This window comes from Pteropus alecto, unplaced genomic scaffold, assembly GCF_000325575.1.
Source record: "Pteropus alecto unplaced genomic scaffold, ASM32557v1 scaffold194, whole genome shotgun sequence".
Lineage (NCBI taxonomy): Eukaryota > Metazoa > Chordata > Mammalia > Chiroptera > Pteropodidae > Pteropus > Pteropus alecto.
Window position 1 is genome coordinate 2,466,217 of NW_006436281.1, and position 10,274 is coordinate 2,476,490.

At 48.7% G+C, this 10,274-nt stretch overlaps 1 protein-coding gene and 1 non-coding gene across 2 annotated transcripts in view; one reads left to right on the plus strand and one right to left on the minus strand.

Annotated features, from left to right (window-relative positions):
- Window positions 1–10,274, plus strand: part of CCDC9 (coiled-coil domain containing 9) — a 31,229-nt gene that overhangs the window by 12,900 nt on the left and 8,055 nt on the right. The window contains exons 15-16 of the transcript XR_003046285.1: window positions 6,568–6,699; window positions 9,033–9,201. The gene's annotated coding sequence lies outside the window, so the exon portion shown is untranslated. The remainder of the gene's footprint in view (window positions 1–6,567; window positions 6,700–9,032; window positions 9,202–10,274) is intronic.
- Window positions 4,835–4,953, minus strand: LOC112479724. Its single transcript, XR_003046311.1, has one exon. It is a non-coding gene; the product is annotated as a 5S ribosomal RNA (ribosomal RNA).

Sequence of the window (10,274 nt, forward strand, 5' to 3'; positions counted from 1 at the left end):
CGGTTTCCTGCCTCCTGGGAGCCCCCGGCGGGCCGCGACCCCAGCTCGAGCTGCCGCCGCCACAGCGACCTCAGCCTACGCCGGAACCGCCAGACGCCTAAAGAGACGCGGGAGGCCGCGATGAGGCGAGGACCTGGGTAACCATCCCTTCCACCCCGAGCTGCACCGTCGGCCCTCGAGAGTCCGGCGCCCCCACCCCAGTGGATGCGCCGTTCCCAGTTGCGCCCGGACTCCGTCTTCATGAAATAGCCTAGCGTCTCTGGAGTCGTCATCCTGAAGAATGGGGAGGGTGGCAGGAGGGGAGCTGGCTCTGGGCCGCGCCCGTCGCAGCTCCTCCGCAGTCAGGCCCGGTCCTCCACCATCTGGCAGACCATATCCTGCTCTCTCTCTCGACCCTCCCTCCGTAGGATTCTGAGCACAGAGCCCACAGCCCGTCCCCCTCCTCTCTGAATCTCTGTGTCCACCTGCAATAAACTCCAGCCCCAGCTGCCTCGTGCTCTTTGTCGTGTTGTCTGCCGAGGTGCCTCGCCCCTCGAGTTTGTGAGGGAAGTCCTGCCTGGTGTCCGGTCTTTGTCGGTCTTGCTATGGGTGGGCTGAGTGGGTTCTTCCCTTCCCTTGCCATCGCCATCGTGTAATTTTCGGGTTGGGATGGGATGAAGAGGCCCATCTGCAACGGGACAGGCGAAGGTCAGAGAGAGTCAAGGACTTCATGGTGTTTTGCATGTTTTGGGCAGACAAGCGCTTTTGGAGAGAAGCAGAGGGTCTGCCCTGCCGCTACAGCACAGGAGCCCAGAGGAGACGTAGGATGTTTTCAGGCAAGAACTGGGGTTTGGGGATTTGTGCTTAGTGTAATTATAATGTCAGGGGCAGAGGTAAGGCACTCAGATGTCGGGATGTTTCTGGGAGGGAACGATGCCTTGTTCCTTGGGTCTGAGAGATGAGGGTGGCCGGGGTGGTGGTGAGGCTCCTCCTCTCACCCCTGGAAATCACAGTGAAAGTTCTCAAAGCACTGTGCTGCCTTCGAAGATTAGTACAATCTCTCTGGGCTTCAGTGCTGCTGGTAAACCAAGGCAGAGGCAATCAGGACCTGCTGGAAGAGTCAGAGGTAGTTGACTCTATTTTCCCACCTGGAAGACTAAGGCAGGCTCTGGGCAGGAAACGGGAGCCTGCACGCAAGAAGTGGTTTTCCTTTCCAGCCTCTTCTTTGGAACTGAAGACTTTCCCAGGAGAGGGAAGCTGAGCTTCCTCCCTCGGACTGGGATATCTCGTGGCTATGGACTGGGAATGTTGGTCTCTTTACCTTCCAACCTCCCATTTCCCCCTCCAGCACCACTTCCCAGAAGGTGTCTCCAGATTGAAGGGGAACCCAGGAAGCGAGCACCCCTTTACAGCTAGTGCAGGTGGTGTTTGGGGCACTGACTTTGGGGGCCAAGGCACCCACATTGAAATCCCAGCTCTTCCTCTCACTGGCTGTGTGACTTTGGGCAGGTTATTCAACCCCTTTGCTCTTGTGAAGTGAAGACGATCATAGTATTTATCTCATGGGGTTTCTTCGAGGGTTAAACAAGCTAGTGATCTAAAGCTCTTAGAACAGCATCGCATATTCCTTCTGTCCACCCGCCTTTGTCCCTCGGGGCTTTAAAAGCCACAACTTGGATGCCAAGGGCTATCAAGTCAGCCCAGAGCACTGGACGTGCACGAATGGCGAGTTCGAGGGAAGGACTCCATCTCTGTCCCCATCGCCCGCTCCCCCCCTTTCTGTTTTCCAGCTTGCTTCTCCCAGTTCCGGGAGAAGAAAAACATGTTTCTTTTCTTGTCTCAGCGTCTCCCTCTCCACCTTTCTCTCTCCCCTTTTTCTCTGCTGTCTGTGTCTGTTTGTCCCTCAGTCTTTGTGTCTCTGTGTCTCTCCCTCTGTCCCTTACTCCGACGGGCTCTCTCATCTCTGTTGCTTTCCGCCCCAGCTCTGCTGCCCCTTTTCCTGCCCCCCCACCTGTCCCATTTCTCACCTGGTTCAGCCTCTCGTATCTCCTCCCTTTTTTCTTTTTTTCTCTTCCTTTCTCTCTCCCTGTTTCTCGGCTTCTCTTTTGGTCACTATCCCTTAATCTTTCCTTTAACAAATACTTGTTGAGCATTTACTATGTGCCAGGCCTTATTTTCAGCACGGGGGATGCAGCAGTGAACAAAACAGGCAAAAATTGCTGTTCTCAATGGAGCGGACATGTCAGTGGGGAGATAGACAAGAAATAGGATGAATAACTTAAATATATGTTCGGTCGGGTGGTAATAAGCTCAAAGGAGTGATGTAATCGGAGTAAAGGCGGAATGATGGAGCTGCTGGCTGCTGGTAGAAGCCTGGGAGAAGGGAGGTCGGGGCGTGCACGGCTCCGGGGGAAGAGCGCCCTAGAAAGTGCGAACAGCAAGTGCAAAGGCCCTGAGGCCGGAGGTGCTCGGCTTGTTTGAAGAACAGCAAAGTGGCCAACGAGGCTGGAGCTGAGCGGGTGAGGGGGAGAGCGGGAGGAGGGGTGGCGGGAGAGAACGGGGAGACCGCAGAGCCTAATGGGCCACAGCAAGGGCCTGGGCTTCTACTCTGAGTGAGAGTGAGCCGTGGGAGACTTCCGAGCTGGGGACGAACGGATGTGAGCCAACTTAGGTCGTGAGCGGCCCTCTGAACGCCCCGTGGGGAATGGATTGTCGGGGGCGATGGTGGAAGCTGGGAGCCCCGTGAAATCTGTGAAAGGTTAGAAGCGAGGAGGGGCTGTGTGGGAGGAGCCCCAGGCTGTGATAGAGTTCTGGGGAAGTCTGGGTGTGTGTCCATGGGTTGGGGGTCCTTGAGCAAACGGGTCCGGTGGTCATGAGCTGGCACTACTGCCCACCGAGTTCTGTCACTGGTAGCGCAGGAAGGAGGCAGCAGGATCTCTTAAAAGGAGACCTGAGCAGCGCCCTCCCGTGGTCACCACAGGGACGTAAACTGTTTCTAGTTCTTTCTGTGCACGGGGCCAGCCTCATCCCCCAAGCGACCCCGCCGGGGGCCCACAGATCCAAGCACCTGCGAACTCATTCCCATCTCTCGGATATAAGGCAGCTTGGCCCCTACTGGTGAGCCAAGGGGCTTTCCTTCAATCTGATTGGATCAACCCGGGTCACATGACACCTATGGACCACTTCTCCCTCCTCTCCGCATCCCGCCAGGGGGATGTCAGATGCCGTTTGCTTAAGGCTTGGGCTCCTGAACCACTCACTGGAAAGTGAAGATGGGATTTCTCTGAAGATTTAGACCAATCGGTCCAAAGCCTGTAGATATCCCAACTCCGCAGCCGAATTGCAAGGGCTGGGACTGCCAGAAGGGGTCGCTGAAGCATCGCCGTCCTCCTGGGTCCTGGGTCCTGGGTCCTGGGTCCTCGGTCCTCTCCCACGCCCATCCGCGGAAACGGAACGTTTACTAATCAGAGCAGGAATATATGTAGATGCACGGGCGAGGGGCCTGCTGGTTCAAACCCGCTTCCTTTATCTGTAACTAAATATCTCCCAAACCTCTGACAACCAAAAAATATTTCTTTGGGGGATAATTTTTGCCCAATCTCACACGGTGGCAAATCAACTAATATGAGTTATTTACACTTCTTTCTTTATCTTTTCTTGGTGTGAATTTTCACACATTTTGCTGCGAATACATTAACATGTCTGCTGGGGAGGGGGCTGCTTCAGCCCCTGGGAGTGTCACATGATGGATGTTACGTCATATATGGCATCCGCTCAGAATTACCTTTCTAAAATTGGAACAATTCTGAGTTCTGAAACGCCATCTGTCTCCAAGGACTTCAGCTAAGGGATTGTGGATCTCTGATTGGGCATGCTGCCAAACCTACATTCATCTTAATTATTTGCTCAACATTTATTTAATGGCTTTGGGTAGAAACCCATTTTCCGTTACAACTTTTTAAAAATAGAAAATGACTTTCACTTACTAAGTCCTCTTTGTTAATGATACACTATTTTTAATGTCCGTGTATTTGAAAGTATGTGTGATGACTGAGTGTGTATCCACGTGTGAGGTTGTGTCTCTTTGGATGTCACATTTGTGTGTGTGTGTGGGTCTGTGTGAGAGATTGCTAGTGTGTGATCATATCTATGGGTGCTGTGTGTTTGTGAGCATCTAGTTGTGTCTGTGTAATTGTGTGCATGTGTGAATGTGACTGTGAGCCTCTATGTGCGTGTGAATGTGTATGAAAAGAGGATCGAAAGTTAATATGCTGAAATAAAGTCCTCATTTCAGGCGACCATCTCTGCCTCTGTTTCATTGTAGAATCTCAGTGGACTCTACAATGTAAATTACTCAGCAGAGAAATTATCCGCTGTCAAGCAATACTCTGTATTTCCACTGGAGGTCGCCTGTCTACTTTGGCCAGGATAAACTTAAACTACATTTTTGCTATTGAATTTCCAGGGGTTGGCGAATCTTTGCAGACAATCACGGGGGCGAGGTGCAGCCAGCTCAGGCTCACCTCAGCTGCACCTAGAGCAGTGGCCTTAGGATTCTTTTATACCCTTAAGAATTATCGAGGACCCCCAAAGAGTTTTTGTGTTGGTGGGTTATATCTATCAATATTTAGGTAATGAATTAAGACTGAGATGGTAACAAAATTATTTCTTTTAAAAATAACCATAATAAATCCATTGCATTTTTGGCAATTATTTTACTGTGGTAAAATGTACATGACATAAAATTTACCATTTTAACCTTTTTTTTTTTTTTTTTTAGGCGAGGCAACCCTTGGTTGACCTCACAGATCACAAGGATCTTGTCAGCTTACAATCCCTTATTTTTTAATTTTTATGCCTACAGCACCTGGTTTTCCTAAGCGGTCTCCCATCCAAGTACTAACCAGGCCCGACCCTGCTTAGCTTCCGAGATCAGACGGGATCGGGCTCGTTCAGGGTGGCATGGCCATAGTTAGCCATTTTTAAGTGTACAGTTTGGTAGCAAATTCACACAGTTGTGCAACCATCACTACCGTGGGACCCCAGAACTTTTTCATTTTCTCAAACTGAAACCCTGTACCTATTAAACAACAACTCCCCATTTCCCTGCCTCCCAACCCCAGGTAACCTCTATTCTCTGTCTCTATGAATTTGCCTATTCTATTTACCTCATGCAAATGGCATCACATAATGTTTGTCTTTTTGCATCTGTCTCATTTCTTTAGCATAATGTCAAGGTTCATCCATGTTTCAGCATGTTGCAGATTTTCCTTCCTTTTTAAGGCTGAGTAATATTCCATTGGACACAGAGGCCGTGTTTTGTTTATGCATTCATCGATTGGTGGGCATTTAGAAACTCATTGCACTTTAACATAAATAACATTTAGAAATGCTGTATTTTCCAAAATAAAACAATTAACGAGAAAAGTTGCAGTATTTCACATTCCTGAGGATATTTAATACCTGCACAATAGTAGACAACTGGGTTCTCATAGCTCCTTCTGTATTTGGTCTGTTGCAGTATCGTAAGTCATCTGGCCTCTGGAAAGATGTGAGCGAAGCCCTGCCAAGTCGTAGGAAGTCCTGAGCATTGGGTTTTCCAGCCTGTTAACCCCCCAGCCACATTACCCTGAAACTCGTGAGGTTACAAAATCACCTTTAGTCTTCCAGGTCATCTGCATTTAACATCTGGTTCTGGATACAAGTCTTCACTATTTTGCCAGTACCATCTTGCTATGTGGTCCCTGTATCATAAATAAACATAATCTGGAGGTCATGCACTCACATTGCAACTATCCATTGGTGATGATCTTTGGATATGCCATGCAATGTATCAGTTAACTATCTTTGGACAACAACCAAAGCAAGCAACCAACCAAACAAAACCTGTGTATGATGTACACATACAAGTGTTGATTAGCCCGGGCATTTGGGAGTTTGGCTGATGGTGCGCTGATCATGGCTGGGTGGCTCTGCTGGTCTTGCCTGGGCTCGCCCAAAAGTCCAAGGTCATCTGGGGGCTCAGTTAATTGGGGCTGGGCATGGCTGGATGGCTCATTGTTCTTGGCTGGGCTCCCTCGGTTGTTCGTGGGTGAGTTGAACTTGGCTGGCTTTGGCAGGTGTGTCCAACATCCTATGCCACGAATGTTCTTTTCATGGTGACGGCAGAGATGTGAGCCCCCTGCATAGGTACATATCAATCTCTGTGTTCTGTGTGCCATCGTCGTATTGGCCAAGCAAGTCACCTGGCCAAGTTCAGTGTAAAAAGGCAGAAGTCCACGAAGATTAGGTGGATGGAATGAAGACTTCATTCATTCATTCATTCATTCATTCAAAGAGTAATCTAATCTGCCACAGGTGGTCATGTCCCAGCCTAGGCCACCATGGGAGGGCAGTGGGAGAACCTGAATGTTGTACTCAAACCTGAGCATTTGAGAAGGGATGATATAAAGGCACTAATATTAGTACTGTGCCTCAGGTTAAGTAGTCATTTGCAGAGCAATAAGTGTGTATGTTGGGGGCGGCGAGTGGGTAGAAAGATGAGAACCAGGCAATTTATCTCATTTCTCTGCTCATTTTGCTTTTCAGCCCAAACCATATGGAGAGCCCACATGTAGGCACTGATTAAAAGTTTCAGCTCTGCTCCCACTTGACAGCCAGAATCAACTGCCAGCCATGTGTGTGAGCCTCCTGGGACGTCCAGCCCAGTGGAGCCTTCAAGTGAGTACGGCCCCAGCCATCATCTCATGTCCACTGAATAATAGACCCTGGGTGAGAATTGCCCAGCAGTCCATCCACAGAAACCTTGGGAAATGATATACAAAAGTTTTAAAGCTCTTTTGTTTGAGACTTGCTATGCAGCAATATATAAATAAAACCATGTTCCTGGAGCTATCCTCAATCCGTAGATGATGGGAGTGGGTGGACAAATGTCTCAGCTTCTCTGTCGTATGAGGAGGAGACAGTCCTGAGGCATGGTCCCTGTGGGATTAAATCCCATTTCATCAGCAGTAATTTACTCATGAGCATACCCTTTGTCAGATTTCTTGTCTTTCCCATCTCACGTTCCTCGCTTGTGATTTCTGGAATCACCTCTTAAATAAATCACTTGCACTCAAGGTCTTGTCTAAGAGTTTGTTTTTGAGGAAATTCAAGCCGAGACAGCCATGATGATGGTGATGATGGTGATGATGATGGTGATGGTGATGGTGATGATGGTGATGATTATGATGGTAATGATAATAGTGATGGTGATGATGGTGATTATGATGGTGACAGTGATGATGATGATTATGATGGTGATAGTGATGATGGTGATGATAATGTTGATAGTGATGATGGGGATGATGGTGGTGATGGTGATGTGATAGTGATGATGATGATGTTGATGGTGATGATGGTGATTATGATGGTGACAGTGATGATGATTATGATGGTGATGGTAATGTCGATGGTGATGGTGATGATGATGGTGATGATGGTGATGGTGATGGTGATGATGGTAATGATGATGGTGATGGTGATGGTGGTGGTGGTGATGGTGATGGTGGTGATGGAGGAAGAGGAATAATGGGGTTAGTAATGACGATAATGTTGGTGATCAAAGCGATGGTGATGGTTATGGTGATGATGATGATGGTCAGGGTGATCGCCATAGACCGAATGCTTGACTAAAAGGCGAGGCCTTTGGGAGGTGCTTAGATCATGGGGCTGGAGCCCTCATGAATGGGATTGACCCCATACAGAAACTCTGTACCCACTCGGCAATAACTGTCCCTTTCCTCCTGCATCCAGCTCCGGTAACATTTAATCTACTTTCTGTCTTAGAATTTGCTTTCTCTAGTATATGTGCTGCTTAAGTGAGCACAGAATTTGCCTATTCTAGATATTTCATGTAAGTAGAATCATACAATATTTGTCCTTTTGCGTTTGGCTCATTTCACTTAGCATAATGTCTTCAAGGTTCATCCATGTTGTAGTACGTATCAGTCCTTCATTTCTTTTTGTTTGTTTGTTTGAATAACATTCTATCATATATATAGGCCACATATTGTTTATTTATTCCTCTGCCGATGGACACTTGGGTTGTTCCCACCTTTTGGCTATTGTGAGTAATGCTGCAGCGAACAGTTATATGCAAGTATCTGTTTGCTTCCCTGTTTTCAGTTCTTTTGGGTATATATTTAGGACTAGAATTGCTGGATCGGATGGTTATTTATGCTTAACTTTTTGAGGGACCGCCAAATAGTTTTCCATAGTGGCTGTACCCAATGACTTTTAAAATCGTAACTCATTTCCCTGCGTTAGATCCCTTTATGCTTAAAATACCTGGAGTGGCATATTAGTCAGTATAAGCTGGGCCATGCTGCGATAACATTCCTCCCATTCTCAGTGGCGTGACACAACCAAGGTTTATTTTTTGCTCATGCACCAAGTGCATCATGGGTCAGTGGGAAGCTCTAGTCCATTGTTCACATTGTCTCTGGGACCCAGAATGATGGAGCAGCCACTGTCTAGTCACCCCGGCCAAGGGAAAATCTAACATACGGTCAAGTGTGTACTAGTTCTTAAAATGTCCACACATTACACTGCTCAAGGCAAGTCACATGAGCCTGCCAAACTTCAAATAGGCAGGGGCGTGTAACCCTACTGTGTGCCCAGAAGGAAGGGCCAGAATGTTGAGAACATCTGTAATGACTGTCACAAATGGGTTGTTTCCTGGCTCTGAAGTACGAGCCACTCACTCTTCGGATCTCCTGTGAAATACACCCTTTTCGACTAGAATTTGGGCCTGCTTTCTCTTTGTATTCATATAAGAGAATAGCATCACAGTTCCCCATCAGTGTCACAAGTAAAGAAAAAGTGGCCACAGTCTTCCCACCTATACCCTTTGCTCTGTGACTTTTAGTTCTACCTCTCAAGGGACAGAGTTGGTTCCCTCATTCCTTGAATTTGGCTGACCTTGACCAACAGAACGGGGCAGAAGTGACCCTGTGTCGATTCTGAGCCTAGGTCTCAAGAGTCCTTGTGTCTTCTCTTTGCTCTCTTGCAAGGTTCCCAGTGCCATTGGAACCTGCTGGAGGGTGAGAGACTGCACCGAGTACACCTAAGGCTGGCATCCAGCCAACTCTCAGAAACAGAGCCATTTATCCAGCCCACAGCTGACTGCGATGCACGGAGGAGCTCACCCGAGACCCAAAGAACCATCCAGCTGACCCAAAGGTATTGTTTTAAGCCATTACTATTGGGGGAGATTCGCTACTTAGCTGTCTTAGTCCATCTGGGCCGCTGTAACAAATTACCAGAGACTGGGCGGCTTCAACAACAGATGTTTATTTCTCATCGCTCTGGAGGCTGGCTAGGAAGTTCAAGATCAAGGGGCAGGCAGATTCCGTCTGGTGAGGGACCACTTCCCGGTTTGCAGACGGCCGTCTTCTTGCCGTGTCCTCACAAGAAGAAAGAGTGAGAGCTCTCTGGGGTCTCTTTTATAAGGGCACTAACCCCATCCATGAGGGCTCCACCCTCATGACCTAATCACCCCAGGGCCCCACCTCCTAATTCCATTACATCGAACATTAAGTTTTAACATATGAATTTTTTGGGGGGGGAGGGCGATGCAAATGTTCAGTATGGAACAATAGCAAGAGTCAGCCGATAGACCACATGTTTCTTTTCTTAGTGTGACGGTAAAGGTCTCGAAACATTTTTACGCCTCGTTGTCGAGTCCTCTTTTCAGAACAATGTACGGAGTGGGAAACGTCTCTTGCTGGTGGTTGCCGTTTCCTGGGGAAACTTGGGGCTCGGGACCGGGGGTGGCTGAAGAATTCACTTTCCTGCAGAGGCCAGGAGCGATGTAGGTACACGCTGCGGGAGCGCTAGGCACTGGATTTGATGGGGAACAAAGGGGGAGCGTTTCTCGGTGTCTGCTCTCTGTTCTTTGATGTCCTGAAATTCCTACTTCACTGTGACAAAAATAACCAAAGCGTGGTTTCCGTCAAGAGTGCAGGGACGGCTGTAATTCTGGCAGCTCTCGAGTCAAATTGTCAGGCAGGGAGCACAGACGGGGGCAGGAGGGAGGAACAGCAGAGAGGAGAGTGAGATCGGGAGAGAGGTGGCATCTGAGCCAACACCGAGCGATCGACGGGCTGTGGCCCAAACACAAGAGAGTAATGGAGGTGCCGAAGAGAGCCCGAGAGATGGCGGGACCGAGAAAGAGAGAGGAATGCAGGGACAGCAGTCCCGAGAGAGGTCGAACCCTTGGGAGGTTGAGAGGGAGGAAGACGGAAAGATGGAAA